At 38.7% G+C, this 18,061-nt stretch overlaps 1 pseudogene across 1 annotated transcript; it reads right to left on the bottom strand.

Annotated features, from left to right (window-relative positions):
- Positions 1-14,884: 14,884 nt before the first annotated feature.
- LOC105521826 lies at positions 14,885-15,642 on the bottom strand (annotated as a pseudogene). The gene has a single exon (XR_001003341.1). The product of XR_001003341.1 is annotated as a peptidyl-prolyl cis-trans isomerase A pseudogene (transcript).
- Between the last annotated feature and the right edge of the window lie 2,419 nt (positions 15,643-18,061).

Below are 18,061 nucleotides of genomic sequence, written 5' to 3'. Positions count from 1 at the left end.
CCTGAGTTAGTTTACTGGTTAAAATAATAACAGCATCTTCTTCCAATTCAGTAGTTCATTTATCATCTCTGATCAAGGCACTGGACATGAACTTTCAAGATTTAAAAGCTTAAGTTTAAAAAGAAAAAAGCAAGAAAAAAAGGCTACAGATGTTTAAATATCCTCTTTCTTGACCTTATCATGGTCTTATCTGTTCAGGTACTTAATATCAGCTTTGGGAGTTATTATTGAAAACTACATATTCAATTTTGTCTGATATTTAATAAAATAAAACAATTTCTCTCTCAAGTCACGAAGGCAGTAACTTGTAAATTTTTCCTTAGCACTGTACCATATGGAGAGCAATTTAGAACAATTATTGAATTTTTTTTAATGCAAATTGCCTTAGGCCTTGATCAAACCAGTGAGACAGACCGGAATGAGGAAGGTGGGCCTCTGTCAAGGCCATGCTAGAACATCTTGGTTCATTGGTCAAATGAGGGATTTTGTGAGACAAATATGTGAAATGAAACTTGTATCACCTTCAAATAAACCAGCATATATATATATATATAGTCATCCTTACAATAATTGATTGTTCTGAAACTTTTAAATCACTGCAGCAGAGAGTTACAAACAGAAAACAAAATTGTGTATTATAAAAGTAATGAGAAGTCAAAGGAAAAAGACACTGCAGGGGATAAAAAAAAAAAAGACAAAGAGGCAAATGACTTTTCAGCATGTGCCAGCTCTGCTCACGTTAAGCTGGTTCCAAACCCCTCCGTACACTGCTTTGTAATGTCACAGTTCTTTGTCAAGCTGCAGAGAAGATCAGCTCCAATGAACAGATGATCTACTGGGGGCTTCATCAAAAAGGACCTTTCTGCCTCTGAAGAAGTGACATATTTTTCCTTAATATTTTATTCAAGCTCCATTGGAAGCAGAGTACAAGCAGAGTACAGAATAAACTAGGAGACCTGTGGATGCTTGGCTGATATATTTGTTCTGATCACAATATTATTATTTTTTATGACTATACAATTGCTTGGAATTGTCATTCCTCTATATAAAGATAATACAAAGGTGTGGGAACTGAGAAGGACAGTATTCCCTTTGGATTTAAACAAGTTTCCACCTTTATAGGTAAGAGCATGATCTCCAGGAAGGAGCTTTGACTGAGTGCTCTTTCCCTTGAAATAGAAAAGAAATACCTTTCTGCATATAAAAACCAGAAGTTCTACTTGTTAAAGAACAGCCTCTTCCTATCAATGGAAAAAAATAGGTTTCTAAAATTTTGCAGTTTTGCATCCATCACTGGCTGATATGCTCTAAACAAGTGAGCAAAACCATTCACCCTTAGAAAAGCTGGCTGTCACCTAGTTTATTCTCTATATGTGAGTTTTCATATGTTCTCCTTATAAACCTTTACCATCATTTATGCATCATTTACCATAAAGATAGGACTTACTATTAAATCTCTTCTATAGAATGCTAAAAAGTAATTTGAAGGTCTTTCATATTCAATATCTCAAATGACCCTGAAGCCTTCATTTTGTCACAGTATAGATTATTTTAGATATGGTTTACTTGAGTCTTAGTGTTATTTATCAACAAGACTCTGAGTGTATGAATATAAAGAAAAATTCTTAGCATCTGGGAGGAATACGCAAGGCTCTTGCCTCAGTTCCAATTATTGAAAGTTAACACCAAGGAAGCAAGGCTTTTAAAGCTATCTACACTCACAGTAAGTTCTCAGCAGTGGTTGCTAAAGCCCATGAATCCAGAGGTGGTAAAAAACATTTATGTTGCATTATCGGCTCAAAGTGACAAAAGGCAGGTTGCAGTGCCAGGGCGAGTGTTTCATTAAATTTTCCAGTAAGTGAGTTAGCACATGGAAAAAAGAATTGATACATGGTTAATGCTAGTATGTGAAAGGCTGTGCTCTGCAGATCTAATAGATCCCAAATATAATCAGTATCTACAATGATAGAAGGGTTAGAAAGAAGCAGTCAGGCCGGGCGCGGTGGCTCAAGCCTGTAATCCCAGCATTTTGGGAGGCCGAGATGGGCGGATCACGAGGTCAGGAGATCGAGACCATCCTGGCTAACACGGTGAAACCCCGTCTCTACTAAAAATACAAAAACTAGCCGGGCGAGGTGGCGGGCGCCTGTAGTCCCAGCTACTCCGGAGGCTGAGGCAGGAGAATGGCATAAACCCGGGAGGCGGAGCTTGCAGTGAGCTGAGATCCGGCCACTGCACTCCAGCCCGGGCGACAGAGCGAGACTCCGTCTCAAAAAAAAAAAAAAAAAAAAAAAAGAAAGAAGCAGTCAGAGATGATTTACTCTTGTATTGGATTTACTGTTATAATTTTGTTTTATGGACTAGAAAGAAATTAAAATTTTTACCAGGAAAATGAGAGGTTATCATTCAACTTTTTTGTTTTGTAGCAAAACAAAACAAAACAAAACAAAAATTGGAAAAAGTAAAATAAATTTAAACATTTATTATACTTTAGCAAGTTTGGTGTTCATTAAGGACACTTACCATGGTCAAAAAAATCAGCTAAGCAAGGGTAAAGTGTAGCATTTTTCGACCTAATTCAGCAGTCTTTAGACAACATTCTCTAACGGTGTTGCTCACTTAGTTTTCCTCTTTCTGGACAATCAGAAACTTAATTATGATACTTCTATAATTTCATCTCTTATATCCCAGGGTCCTATAACTCTGAATTTAATACAAACTCTATAGAGGTTTCTAATGAGAATTACATATTGTAATGCATACCTTATTTAAACATAAATATATGTAATACCTTAAATATAGCCTGTGAATTTCTGGTGTTAACATCTATTTTCTCCTCACTGAACATCCAGGGACAAATCCCAATCAATGTAGCAGAAACTGACCTGACTTCTCTTGAATTGTTCTGCTGATTGTTTTGTTTGCTTTTCCTGACCTCATTCCTGTGTGCCATTTGGTTCTGGGTTCTTAGTCTTTGCAATGCAAATGCCCAATGTTAACTTTAAATGCAGTCAGTAAGGAAGTCTTGTTTCTTTCCAAAATGCTCAGAAAAAAAAAAAAAATGCTGGCCGTCTGCTTGACTTGTTAAATGGGAAACTGGTTTCTCTCTCTTAAGTTGGCCCTGAAGCACTCTCTCCAGACTGCTCTGTGATGTCTGTGTTTTTTCCAACACTGAGGTGAGGGGAAGAAGTGATCTCATCCCCAGGGTAAAAGAAACACTTCCTTGTTGGAGACAAATGAAAACACATCTCCTGTTGAGGGGTGCCTTGTCATTTCTTATGTAACAACATTAAGCATGCTTTTGAGGAAAGGGGCTGGGATGCTAATGCTTAGCTACTTCATAGACTAAGTCATCTGGGACAGAGAGTACATGTTTCAGGCACAAAGATGGGGGAAAGGTGTTGAAGTAAAAAGAAGTTGTGCAGGAATGTCAGAAACAACTTGCTTTTTAAATTACTCAGTATTTACTAAGCAACAACTTTCCATATGTAATATGATGAGTATGGCAGAGAATTCAAGATGAATTAGACCTGAAATCTTTATTCAGGGAGCTATGGGAGGAAAAAAAAAAAAAAAAACTCAAATGCATTAATAACTTTGGTACTAAGTAGAAAGACAGTCAGGGTTGTCAGTGAGGAACTGGTTGGTGTCAACCAGAGTGGGGAGTAATTAACAAAGACTTTCTGGAAGAAATGGCCTTTGATGTGGTCTCTAAAAGGTAAGAACTTGTGTGTACAGAGGTAGGAGTTGGAGGGTCAAAGCGATTTAGTGCTAAATGGCCTTGCACATATAATAATATGTAATTATATTTGTTTAATGCATATTGGATGGAAAGAGGATAGTAGAAAATACGTTTTAAAAAGTAAGTTTGAGAGAGATTGCATAAGGCTTTGAATACCTGAGAAAGGAATTTAAACTTTATTTTCTAGAGCAGGCTTTCTTAACTTTTAATCTCTTCTATCAGAATCTCCTGAAATGCCTCTTAAACAATCAACAATCATGTTCATATTCATAGGCCTTACATTGAATATCTCGATTACTAAACCAGTAACAATGGAGTTGGTATTCTGAATTCTGAATAAGTTTTTAACATATAAAAGTCATTATTATACTCACTAAAGATTAAGAACTACCGATCTAAGGAGCATGGAGTCACTGAAAGTTTTCTTTTATTTAACAGTTAGTTATTGAATGCATACTATATGCCAAACCATGTGCTGGACATGCAGTGTTAAATAAGGCAAAGCCTTCTCTCGTGGAAGAATAAAGACCTGAAGAATGCTACAAATGGGAAAACTAAAGAAATGATTGCTTTTCACTAGAACTAGTTATATAATCAGTGAAGCTTTCTGTGCTTAATTTACTACGCTTATACTAGGGGCTATTGTGGGAAAACTCATGAACTTAGTTAAGCATAATATTACAAGTTGCAGATAATAAATGGCATAAAAATTCAAAGAAGGAAAATATTCACAAGATAAGAATAAGTTGATGAAGGTGTCTGTACTACCAGGATTTAAGCTGAGCCTTGAAATATGATAGATTCCTAGCAAGAATCATAATATGATCTCTATATTCTCTCAATGAAAGCATGTATGATCATTTGTTGAGACTTCTTCTTTCTAACATTAAACTCATGGAATGAATTATCATGTGGACTCTCATAAAAGTGACATTGAGCAATATAGTAAATGACATCCTCAGCAATGGTTTGGCTGAAAGTGAGTAATGGTTTTTTTTGTGTGGCTATTCTTTATTTTGACTTTCAATGAAAATCAAGGCAAAACATTAAAACCCAGCAAAGGCATCATTAGAGGAAGTCATACTAATAGATCTCAGGGATTTTGGCCTCTAGTAACTTTATTTAGAGAACATGAGACTGAAGTCTATGTTATATAACCAAGTAACAGTTATTTTGTGTTACTGTTTACAGAAAGATCCATTCCCCCAATAAATTAAAATATCAGACAGTAACAGTGACATTCCCTGTGCACATCAGAAGTCTGTATGTGCACACTTATGAAAGGAGGGTCCTACTTCTGCATTGGAATCCCAATGTTTTTCCTTAAAAAAAATATTTTAATACACTACCTTGGACAACAATTCATTGAGCACAGGGTTCCATGTATAAGATAATTTATTTGGGCCTAAAATATTTTGGGAGAGTAAGATGTCTTATCCGTAAGAGAAACCCAGTGTTAGGTCAGAATTGTTTCTGATTTTGACTGGTGCTACAAGCTGATTGGCTCACCAGGATGAGTTATGCATGAAACATACTCCTAAGTAATAGAATGGATTGACTCGCTGGATGGAATTATTTAGTACTGCCCATTTTACCACCTGAGGACTCCTGCCAAAGACTACAATTTTAAATTTAGTGGAATTGATATTAAGCCCTTCTGTCTGACAGTAATTAGCTAAAAGTTTTTATTGCTTCTTGAGGTTGCTCCTAGATCATGATACAATCTAGTATTCACTAGAGGAGAGGCCTTTTTGCTATGGCATACGGGCTTGTATCCAACTCATCTAGAAACAGAATCAAGCTATTTAAGTGTAACTTAAAGAGAAAAGGGGCTGTGCAGCATAGTGCTTTTAGAAAACTGTTTAGAATTAGAATGAGATGAGTCCAAAGACTCTTCCCACTGTGCTGCTAGTGTGGCAATCATATTATAATGCAGGAGAAGAAGAAGCATAAATATTCAAGGATTTATGCTGAGATCAACATTTTGGCTTAAAAGGCAGTTCCTGCTTTCTCCCTGTCTGTTGCAGAAGAAACTGACACTCAGGAAGATGACAATATTGCAGACACTGATTTTAGTATTTCAAGTCCTATAATCATGAGCCAACAATAATTGTCCATGGCTTTAGCAAGCATGAAGTCAAATGCAGAGACATCACTGAAGGCTCCGAAGAGTTTTGCGTTATTGTTAACTTGGCAAGATATAATAGCATAGAATGATCAGTACTGTGAAAGTTTTTATATAATGTACTGGTTCTAAGCTATAAGGCTGAGATATGGCCCAGGTGAGGTAGCATTTTGAAGAGATAGCTGAAAAACTAGCGCTGAGGATAAAGCAAGATTCCCATGTTGAGGGTGGGGTAAGCTACTGCTATGATCTGAATGTTTGTGTGTCTCCAAAATTCATGTCAAAACTTAGGTTTTAAAAGATGGGGCCCTTAGAAAATGATTAGACCATGGGGGCTTGGCCCTCATGAATAGAATTAGTACCCTTATAAAAAAGGTTTAATGAAGACTTCCACTTCTTCCACCAAGTGAGGACATGGCAGGAAAGCACAATCTTTTTTTTTTGAGATGGAATCTCACAGTCGCCCAGGCTGGAGAGCAGTGGCGCAATCTCGGCTCATGGCAAGCTCCGCTTCCTGGGTTCACGCCATTCTCCTGCCTCAGCCTCCAGAGCAGCTGGGACTACAGGCGCCCGCTACCATGCCCGGCTAATATTTTGTATTTTTAGTAGAGATGGGGTTTCACCGTGTTAGCCAGGATGGTCTCCATCTCCTGACTTCGTGATCCGCCCGCCTCGACCTCCCAAAGTGCTGGGATTACAGGCGTGAGCCACCGTGCCCGGCCAATCTTTAAAGCAGAGAGCAAGCCCTGATCAGACATTCATTCTGCTGATGACTTGGGTTCTTAGACTTCCTAGATTTCAGAACTGTGAACAATAAATTTCAGAACTGTGAACAAATAAATAGTCCATACTATTTTGTTATAGCAGCCTGAAAGTGGGAAATAGACATGAAGACTTAATTACATCAAATAGTCTGGGAAAGATTGGAACCTTCCCCTTCAGACAAAGTCTAGAGCACTGGCAGCTAACATTTTTTTCGTGATGGTTTTTTAACCTAAACTGACTAACCGAATGTTTTTAGAATAGATATAGTTTCTGTATCCAAAAAGAAAATAAATCTGAGTTCTACAAAATAATAAATATTAGACAGAAAAAAGAATAGATTTTCTTACTGGGTTATTAAAAATAATTGTAATTTTCTTATTTTTCCCATAGGAACATAGCCTGTTTCTACTTCCTGTTCTTGTTACTGTTGTGTCAGCCATAATTTTTTCTTTTCACCTCAGTAACAGCAGTTGATTTCAGCTTGCAATTTTTTCCAACACTCAGAGACAGAATCTGTTCTGCCACCCCTTGGAGACAGCAGCAACAGCTGACAGTGTCCCTGAGAGGCCTGGATCCTAGTTCCCCGGACCCCCAACTCCAAGCCGAGACATGAGTGGTGGCTGAGCACTGTCCAATTAGAGGTCCATGTTCCAGCACTGTGGGACTCTTTCTACTAGATTTTATGCTTTAATTATTCCAACTCTTTTGCTTGTTTTCCCAGTTCTAGAAACAATAACTACTTCTAGAAATAGCCACTTCAAGGACACATTAGTTTTTCTTCTTGCATTTTTATTTTTCAATACTTAACAATTATTTATACTGAATTATCTTTATTAAAATAAGTGGTGTTTTTATTCTGTGACTGGATGGTATAACTGATACATGCATCATCTATTAATAAAAATGGCTTTTTTTTTTTTTAAGAGGCTTTCCTCATTTGGGAATAAACAATGAAGAAAATTAACAAAATAAAATATAGTATGCAGAAAGAAAGATAAAATTGTAAAATCATTTTGTTTCTTAGAAGATCATATACAGTTCTCAGGGCCAAAATGGCTGACTAGAAGCAGCTACAGTGCATAGCTCTCAGGGAGAGGAAGGAAAGGGGAGAGTAAATATAGCATGTTCAACTGAAATATCCAGATATTCACTTTGGGACTGATCAGGGAAACAGCTGGACCCACAGAGAACAGAGAAAAGTAGGGCAGGGTGATGGCCTGCCTACTGACAGCAGGGAAGGGGCAGGCTGCTGTCTCTGCTGTTTTGCAGCCTTCACTGGTGATACCTCCAGGTACTGGAAAATCCGTGGTGATTAGGGACTGGAGCAGATGCCCAGCAAACTGTAGCAGCCCTATGGAAAAGTGGCCAGACTGTTTAAAGGAAAACCAAAACAACAACAACAGAAACTCATCCAAAGGCCAGCAACCTCAAACTGAAGGTAGATAAGCCCACAAAGATGAGAAAAAATCCATGTAAGAACTCTGACAAGCCAAAAAGCCAGAGTGCCCTCTCTCTTCCAGATGACCACATCACCTAGCCAGCAAGGGTTCAGAATGGGGCTGAGGCTGACATGGCTTAAACAACAGAAGTAGACCTCAGAATGTGAATGATATGGTTTGTCTGTTTCCCCACTCAAATCTTACCTTGAATTCCCACGAGTTGTGGCAGGGACCTAGTTGGAGGTAACTGAATCATGAGGTCAGGTCTTTCCCATGCTGTTCTCATGATAGGAATAAATCTCATAAGATCTGATGGTTTTATAAAGGGGAGTTTCTCCTGCACAAGCTTGCTTCCCTTGTCTGCAGCCACTTGAGACATGCCTTTCACTTTCCACCGTGATTGTGAGGCCTCCCCAACCATGTAGAGCTGAAAGTCTGATTAAACCTCTTTTTTTTTTTTTTCTTGTAAATTGCTCAATCTTGGGTATGTCTTTATCAACAGTGTGAAACGGACTAATGTATTGGATAAAAACAAACTTCACTGAGCTAAAGGAGCATGTTCTAACTCAATGCAAGAAAGCTAAAAATGACGATAAAACATTGCATGTGCTCACAAGCAAAATATCCAGGATAGAACTAAAAAACACGATACAATAATTTCATAATGCAATCAAAAGTATTAATAGCAGAATAGACCAAGCAGGGGAAAGGATTTCAGAGCTTAAAGACTATCTTTCCGAAATAAGATAGGCAGACAAGAATAAAGAAAAAAGAATGAAAAAGAATGAACAAAACCTCCAAGAAATATGGGATTATGTAAAGAGACCAAATCTATGACTGATTGGTGTACCTGAAAGAGCTGGAGAGAATGGAAACAATCTGGAAAACATTCCAGGGTATTACCCATGAGAACTTCCCCAACCTTGCTAGACAGGCCAACATTCAAACTTGGGACATGCAGAGAACCCCAGTACTATATCTCATGAGAAGATCATCCCCAAAATACATAATCATCAGCTTATCCAAGGTTAAATGAAAAAAAAAAAAGTGTTAAGGGCAGCCACAGAGCAAGGCCTGGTCACCTACAAAGGAAAGCCCATCAGACTAATAGACCCAGCAAACCACTGTTGTAAGTCCAAGTGTCCTAAAGCTGAAGAACTTATAGTCCAATGTTCAAGGGCAGGAAGCATACAGCAAGGAAGAAAGATGAAGGTTGGAAGAATTAACAAGTCTTCTCTTTTCATCTTCTCCCTGCTTTATTCTAGCTGCACTGGCAGTTGATTAGGTGGTGCCCACCCACATTAAGGGTGGGTCTACTTCTTCTAGTCCAATGACTCAAATGTTAATCTCCTTTGGCAACACTTTCACAGACACACCTATGAACAATACTTTGCATCCTTCAGTCCAATCAAGTTGACAATATTAACCATCACAGGCAGTAATAAATAGCCTACCAATGAAAAAATGCCCAGGACCAGGTGGATGCACAGCTGAATTCTACTAGATGTACAGAGAAGAGCTGGGACCATTCCTCGTAGAACTGTTTCAAAAAATTGAAAAGGAAAGACTTCTCCCTAACTCTTTGTATGCCAAATGATGCCAAAACCTGGCAAAGACGCAAAGAAAAAAAAAAGAAAACTTCAGGCCAACTTCTTTGATGAACATCAGTACAAAAATCCTCAATAAAGTACTGGGAAACTGAAACCAGCAGCAAATCAAGAAGCTTACCCACCACCATCAAGTAGACTTCATCCCCAGGGTGCAAGGTTGGTTCAGCATACACTAATCAATAAATGTGACTCATCACATAAATAGAACTAAAGACAAAAATTATGTGATTATCTCAATAGATGCAGAAAATGCTTGCAATACAATTCAACATCCCTTCATGTTAAAAATTCTCAATAAGCTAGGTATTGAAGGAACATACCTCTAAATAATAAGCACTATCTATGACGAAACTACAGACAACATCATACTAAATGTTCAAAAGCTGGAAGCATTCCCCTTGAAAACTAGCACAAGACAAGGATGCCCTCTCTCACCACTTTTATTCAACATAGTATTGGAAGGTCTAGCCACAGTAATTAGACAAGAGAAAGGAACAAAAGACATTCAAATAGGAAAAGCGGAAGTCAAACTATTTCTGTTTGCAGATGACATGATTCTATATAAAGAAAACTCCATAGTCTTGGCCTGAAAGCTTCTTCAGCTGATAAACAACTTCAACAAATTTGCAGGATACAAAATCAATGTAGAAAAATAACTAGCATACCTATACACCAACAATAACCAAACTGAGAGTCAAATCAGAAAGGTGACCTCATTTAAAATTGTCACAAAAACATAAAATACGTAGGAGAACAGCTAATCAAGGAGGTGAAAGTTCTCTACAATGAGAATTACAAAACACTGCTCAAAGAAATCAGAGAAGACACAACTGAATGGAAAAACATCCCATGCTCATGGATAGGAAAAATCAATATAATTATAAAGGCTACATTGCTAAAGGCCATTTATAGATTCAGTGTTATTCCTGTCAAACTACCAATGACATGCTTTACAGAACTAGAAAAAAATTACTTTAAATTTTATATGGAACCAAAAAAGAGTCAGAATAGCCCAGGTAATATTAAGCAAAAGGAACAAAGTTGGAGGAATCACATTATCCAACTTCAAACTATACTACAAGGCTGCAGTGACCAAAACAACATGATATTGGTACAAAAACAGGCACAGAGGCCAATGGAACAGAGTAGAAAGCTGAGAAATAAGGCCGCACATCCACAACTACCTGATCTTTGACATAGCTGACAAAAACAGCCAATGGGGAAAGGACTTCCTATTCAATAAATGGTGCTTGGATAACTAGCTAGCCATATGCAGAAGACTGAAGTTGGACCCTATCCTTAGACCATATACAAAAATTAACTCAAAATGGATTAAAGACTTTTTTTTTTTTTTTTTTTTTTAAGAGGCTTTCCTCATTTGGGGTCTTGCTCTGTCGCCCAGCCTGGAGTGCAGTGGCCGGATCTCAGCTCACTGCAAGCTCCACCTCCCGGGTTTACGCCATTCTCCTGCCTCAGCCTCCCTAGTAGCTGGGACTACAGGTGCCCGCCACTTCGCCCAGCTAGTTTTTTGTATTTTTTAGTAGAGATGGGGTTTCACCATGTTAGCCAGGATGGTCTCGATCTCCTGACCTCGTGATCCGCCCATCTCGGCCTCCCAAAGTGCTGGGATTACAGGCTTGAGCCACCGCGCCTGGCAGATTAAAGACTTTAATGTAAAACTCAAAACTGTAAAAACACTGGAAGGCAGCCTAGGCAATACCATCCTGGACAAAGGAACAGGCCAAGATTTCATGACCAAAAGCAGTTGCACCAAAAGCAAAAATTGACAAATGAGATCTAATTAAACTTAAGAGCTTCTGTACAGTAAAAGAAATGATCAACAGAGTAAACAGACAACCTACAGAATGGGAGAAAAATTTTTCAAACTACCAAACTATTCATCTGACAAAGGTCTAATAACCAGCATCTATAAAAAGTTAAACAAATGTAACAAGAAAAATAAAAATAAAAAACGGGCAAAGGACATGAACAGACACTTCTCAAAAGGAGGCATACGTGTAGCCAACAATCGTATGAAAAAAAGCTAAATATCACTGATCAAGAAATGAAAAATTAAAGCCACAATGTGATACTATTTCACACTAGTCAGAATGGCTACTATAAGAAAAGTAAAAAAAAGGAATCCTCATACATTGTTGGTGGGAGTGTAAATTAATTCAATCATTGTGGAAAGCAGTTTGGCAATCCTTAAAGACCTAAAAGCAGAACTACCATTCTACATAGCAATCCACTACTGGGTATATACCCAGAGGAATATAAAGCATTCCACCATAAAGATGCATGCATGTAAATGTTCACTGAAGCACTATTCACAATAGCAAAGACACAAATCAACCTAAGTGGATTGTGACAGACTGGATACAGAAAGTGTGGTGTATATACATCATGGAATATTATGCAGCCATAAGAAAGAACAAGATCATATCTTTTGTGCAAGCATGGATGGTGCTGGAGGCTATCATCCTTAGCACACTAACACAGGAACAAAAAATCATATACCACATGTTCTCACTTATAGGTGGGAGCTAAATGATGATGGACACAAAGAAGGAAACAGCAGACACTAGGTTCTACTTGATGGGGGAGGGTGGAGTAAGGAGAGGTGCAGAAAAGGTAACTATCGGGTACTGAACTTAATGCCTGAGTGATATAATAATATGTACAACAAACCAAGTGTTTATGTAACAAGCCTTCACATGTGCCCCCAAACTTAAACTAAAAATTGAAAAAACAATAATAACACATAAAAAAATAGTTCCCTTAAAAAATGAAAATCATATATACACTTTAGACAGAGAGATGTGAACTAGATAGATACATTGAAAGATATAGATGTAGATGCAAATTTATACAGAGAGATGAATATACAGATAGTGTTATGGGTTGAATTGTGTTTTCCAAAAGCATACATGTTGAAGCCCTAAACTTTAGTGCCTCAGAATGGGACCTTATTTGGAAATAAGGACTTGGTAGACATAATTTGTTAAAATGAAGTCATACTGAAGTAGGATAACCCCCTAGTCCAATATGACAGGTGTCCTTATAAAACGAGGAATTTGGACACAGACATGAAAGAGCATTGGGAGAATGTCAGGTGAACATGAAAGCAGAGATTACAGTGATGTGTCTAGAAGCCAAAGAAGACCAAAGATTGCTGGAAAACTACCAGAAGATAGAGAGGGACATGGGACATGTTCTGCCTTCCAGTCAATTGAAGGAACCACATTTAGCCACCAGAAGTGAGTGTAAACTGAAAATAAAATTCTAAGCACCCCCAACCAATTGAATGGACCCCTCCTCTTGGCCAAGGGCATTCCTAAATTAACCTGGAAAACTAGTTCAGGTTAACGATATCAGGTTAATGAGGGTCAGACATACCACATTATACTCTCCTTTTGGATTTCAGGCACAGTTGGTCAGCATTTAACATTAAAACAGACCTTAAGACTGACAAAGCAGACTCTCTGTAGCAATAAGATAACGACATGATAGATAAAAGGCCCTAAAAGAAATCGAAGTGTTTTACCCCCAAATATATTTCTTTGACATACTTTGAAGTGGTCTGCAAAGGTGTCTGTTCCCTTTCCCCTTCCCTTTCCAGTTTTTTTCACTGACCGAGGAGAGAATTATCTAAGAGTCTGGCACCTTTATAAGTCTGATAAGAAACATTTGCAATATATTCTGTCTGATGCCTGCTACTTGGAGACTTGCTTCATCTGCATAATAAAAATCTTGATCTCCACAATCTTTTGTCTTAACCCAGACACTCCCTTCTATTGATTCCAGATCTGTTTTGTTTTGTTTTGTTTTGTTTCTGTTTTTTGAGACAGAGTCCCACTCTGTCACCCAGGCTGCATTGCAATGGCATTATCTTAGCTCACTGCAACCTCTGCCTCCCAGGTTCAAGCCGATTCTCCTGCCTCAGCCTCCTGAGTAGCTGGGATTACAGGTGCATGCCCCTACACCTGGCTGATTTTTGTATTTTTGGTAGAGATAGGGTTTCACCATATTGGCCAAGCTGGTCTCGAACTCCTGACCTCAAGTGACGCACCTGCCTTGGCCTCCCAAAGTGTTGGGATTATAGGCGTGAGCCACTGCACATGGCCAATTCCAGATCCTTAGATAAACTCTTTCAACCAATTGCCAATCAGAAAATCTTTGCAACCGCCTATGACCTGAAGCTCCCCAGCTTCTCCTGCCCCTTCAAATTGACCTGTCTTTCCAGACCAAACCAATGCACATCTGTACATCTTACATGCATTGATTGATGCCTTATGTCTCCCTAAAAACCAAGCTGTGGCATGACCACCTTGGGCATGTGTTCTCAGGACCTTCTGAGGCTGTGTCACAGGCATGTCCTTCACCCTGGCAAAACAAACTTCTAAGTTGATTGAAACCTGTCTCAGATATGTTTTGGTTTACAAGAGAAAATACATTTCTATGGTTTCAGCTACCCAATTTGTTGTACTTTTTTTAGGGCAGCCTTAGCAAACTAAAGTAGATAGTTATACACACATACATATACACTACAATGTAAGAATAATAGCATACTTCAAAATAGGATGAAAACAACAAGACAGTACATCTGTAATGATTTGACTTGGGTTTCTCTCAGTGTATATTGATATAACAGAATTGAAAACTGATTCTCATTGAGAGAGTACTCTCCAATTGAGAATCCATGTTGTCATGACATATATGAGATTGAATCGGCTAAACTCCCAGCTGAATAAATCCCTGAAACATAAACAATTTCTATTAGGATGTCTGTGTGCCTGAACCTAGATCCTAAGTCTCTTACCACATTTACCCTTTGTTACTCACACCACAGGGATTCTCAACTCCGAAAACTCCAAAAACCTTCCAACTGTTCCTGTTTAGGCTTCTAACCTTGCATTCCAAAAGAGCCAGTCACTCTGATGAGGTCCAGCCCAAATTCAGCTTCTGTGACTTTAGTTCTTTCCTCACTTTTTCACTATACTTGTCTGTATCATAGATTATTTTCCACAAAACTCTTTGAGATCTTCTCTAACTTCTTATCCTGTTTTTCCAATTCCATCCCAAACACTTTGCCTCCTATTTTATGAAGAAAACAAAGGCTGAAATCTAAGCTTATTCTACTTCCTCCACTTTACCTTTCCTGAGATTGATTTATTGGTTACTTTAATAATCCTAGATTTCCTTCTTTTTTTTTTTTTTGTTATTTAGTTTTTATTTCATAATCATAAACTTAACTCTGCAATCCAGCTAGGCATGGGAGAGAACAAGGAAAACATGGAACCCAAAGGGAACTGCAGCGAGAGCACAAAGATTCTAGGATACTGTGAGCAAATAGGGTGGAGGGGTGCTCTCCTGAGCTACAGAAGGAATGGTCTGGTGGTTAAGATAAAACACAAGTCAAACTTATTCGAGTTGTCCACAGTCAGCAATGGTGATCTTCTTACTGGTCTTGCCATTCCTGGACCCAAAGCGCTCCATGGCCTCCACAATATTCATGCCTTCTTTCACTTTGCCAAAGACCACATGCTTGCCATCCAACCACTCAGTCTTGGCAGTGCAGATGAAAAACTGGGAACCATTTGTGTTGGGTCCAGCATTTGCCATGGACAAGATGCCAGGACCTGTATGCTTTAGGATGAAGTTCTCATCTTCAAATTTCTCCCCATAGATGGACTTGCCACCAGTGCCATTATGGCGTGTGAAGTCACCACCCTGACACATAAACCCTGGAATAGTTCTGTGAAAGCAGGAACCCTTATAACCAAATCCTTTCTCTCCAGTGCTCAGAGCACGAAAATTTTCTGCTGTCTTTGGAACCTTGTCTGCAAACAGCTCGAAGGAGACGCGGCCCAAGGGCTCGCCGTCGACGGCAATGTCGAAGAACACGGTAGGGTTGACCATGGCTAGTAGTACAAGAATTTCCTGGGCGGCAGCGTCTGCAAAGCCCTAGATTTCCTTCTTAAAAAGACCATTTTCTTTCTGAGTTCCTATCTTGCAATTCTAGGGAGTCTTGCTCTGTCGCCCAGGCTGGAGTGCAGTGGCACCATCTCCGCTCACTGCGAGCTCCGCCTCCCGGGTTCACGCCATTCTCCTGCCTCACCCTCCGGAGTAGCTGGGAGTACAGGTGCCCGCTGCCACGCCCGGCTAATTTTTTTTGTGTTTTTAGTAGAGACAGGTTTCACCATGTTAGCCAGGATGATCTTGATCTCTTGACCTCGTGATCCGCCCACCTCGGCCTCCCAAAGTACTGGGATTATAGGCGTGAGCCACCGCGTCCGGCCTTCTAGGTTCTCTTTTCTTTAACCTCATGATGCTAACACATTTATAGCTCTATTTCTCTTATATTCAGTATCTCCATTTCTCCTACCAACGACATGCATTCGGCTTATCCTAGTGTGTCTTTCCTGTACAATTTTATTGGTTAACTTAAGGTAATGAGTCTGGACCAGGTGAGGAACAAGTCATATAATAATAAAAAAAGATAATTTGACTCCATAAAGGGAATTAAAAATAACTTACTCTCAAGTCTTTATTTCATAAATAAGGAGGTCAGGTAGATAAGATATCCAGCCAAAGAAGTTTTGCTTTTTGTTGTTGTTGTTGTTGTTGTTGTTTTAAACGTATTCTTTGAAAAATCTCAAAATCATCTCTTAGGCAAACCTACAGGTTAATCTATCAATTGACCAAAATAAAAAATAATTCAAGAAAAGCCACTAAGGAAATAGGAGATTGAATGCTAAACTAGCTATGACTTATTTTTCAAAACATGTTATTAATTGGCTAGATTATGTTATGTACATTATACGCACTACCTCGTTTAACTCTCACTGCAACTCTGTGAATTAAGTAGTATTATTTTTCCCATTCTAAACATGAAGAAACTCAGGCTTAACTTAAGTAACTTGCTGTGGTCACAAAGCTTGTAGATTTATGAATAAGGACTTAAAATCCACTCTGTCTACCATCAAAGTTCTTCTCTGACTAAAAATTACAACCAACACTACCTACCTGGCACTATAATCAATTATTTTTTCCCTGACCATATGGTTAGATAACTAGGGAGTCTGTGTGTCCTGTGAGTCTATCTGAGGTAGGGGTAGGGAAGGAGGGAATGTAAGAAAGCTGTGGTGAAGCATGAGAAAGAGTACATATTTGTTTTCAAAGGGGAGAATGAATTTACTCCGAGCCATCCTTAAATGTATTTCAGAGATACTTTTCTTTTTCTAATCTGTCTTTCTTTCTTTCTCTTTTTTTTTTTTTGAGACGGACTCTCACTCTGTCACCCAGGCAGGAGTGCAGTGGTGTGATCTTGGCTCACTGCAACCTCCTCCTCCAGGGTTCAAGTGATTCTCCTGCCTCAGCCTCCTGAGTAGCTGAGACTACGGGTGCGCACCACCACTCCTGGCTAATTTTAGTATTTTTAGTAAAGACAGAGTTTCACCACTTTGGCCAGGCTGGTCTTGAACTCCTGACCTTGTGATCTGCTCACCTTGGCCTCCCAAAGTGCTGGGATTACAGGTGTGAGCCACCATGCCCTGCTGAGATACTTATTTTTTATGTGACTTGACAAAGTTTAAAATTCAGTTTCTGGTTGTGAAAGATTGTCCCATCCCAGATGGGAATGACATTTCTAACCAAGGTCTCATTAACACCTTCCCAATTGAATTCAAAATCTAAAAAGAGTGAGAAATATTCCTAAAAAGCAAAAATATTTTGATTCATGTCATAAAAAAAGGAAAATATTCAGAGAATAAAAAAGCACTTATTGATGTTCTTAAATCTTCAGCCATCAAGGGGGAGATTCTCTGAAGCATGGGAACCAGACAAGAGGTCACATTGATTTCCTGCCAGCGTTCACAGGTTAACCACCACAAACATGGCAATGATCACCAATGGGACTGTATGCTCTGTAAAATAAGTAGCATCAGGGTTATTTAAAATTTTCCAGGCTTCTCCTCTCCATCTTGAAAGCTGTCAGTATGCAAAACAATTTTCAAGGCTAATGTTACCTACTTCAGGACAGGAAAATAAATGTGAAGCTCTATAGCATTATTTGTTGGTCATATTCTATAAAGAAATTCAAAAAGTTTAGTTCTTCCAGAATTGCTTTAAACCTCTAGGAAGAAAAAAACCTCATTGGACATCCTGTTTGCACGAGAACATAATTCCCCTTAGAAACTTGTCACTAAATACTTATGTGGCTTTGGCAAATTTGACAGTAATGTCTTTAAACCATAGTTTCCTCATTTGTAACATGGAGAGTTGGGATCAAATTAGTTTTATTACTTTGTCCAGGTCTAAAATGTCATAATAAATACCACACCATGGCAAATAACTGATGATATCTTAACTGATATGA

Source organism: Colobus angolensis, unplaced genomic scaffold (assembly GCF_000951035.1).
Source record: "Colobus angolensis palliatus isolate OR3802 unplaced genomic scaffold, Cang.pa_1.0 Scaffold41, whole genome shotgun sequence".
Taxonomy (NCBI): domain Eukaryota; kingdom Metazoa; phylum Chordata; class Mammalia; order Primates; family Cercopithecidae; genus Colobus; species Colobus angolensis.
This window is presented reverse-complemented; position numbering and strand designations above follow the sequence as displayed.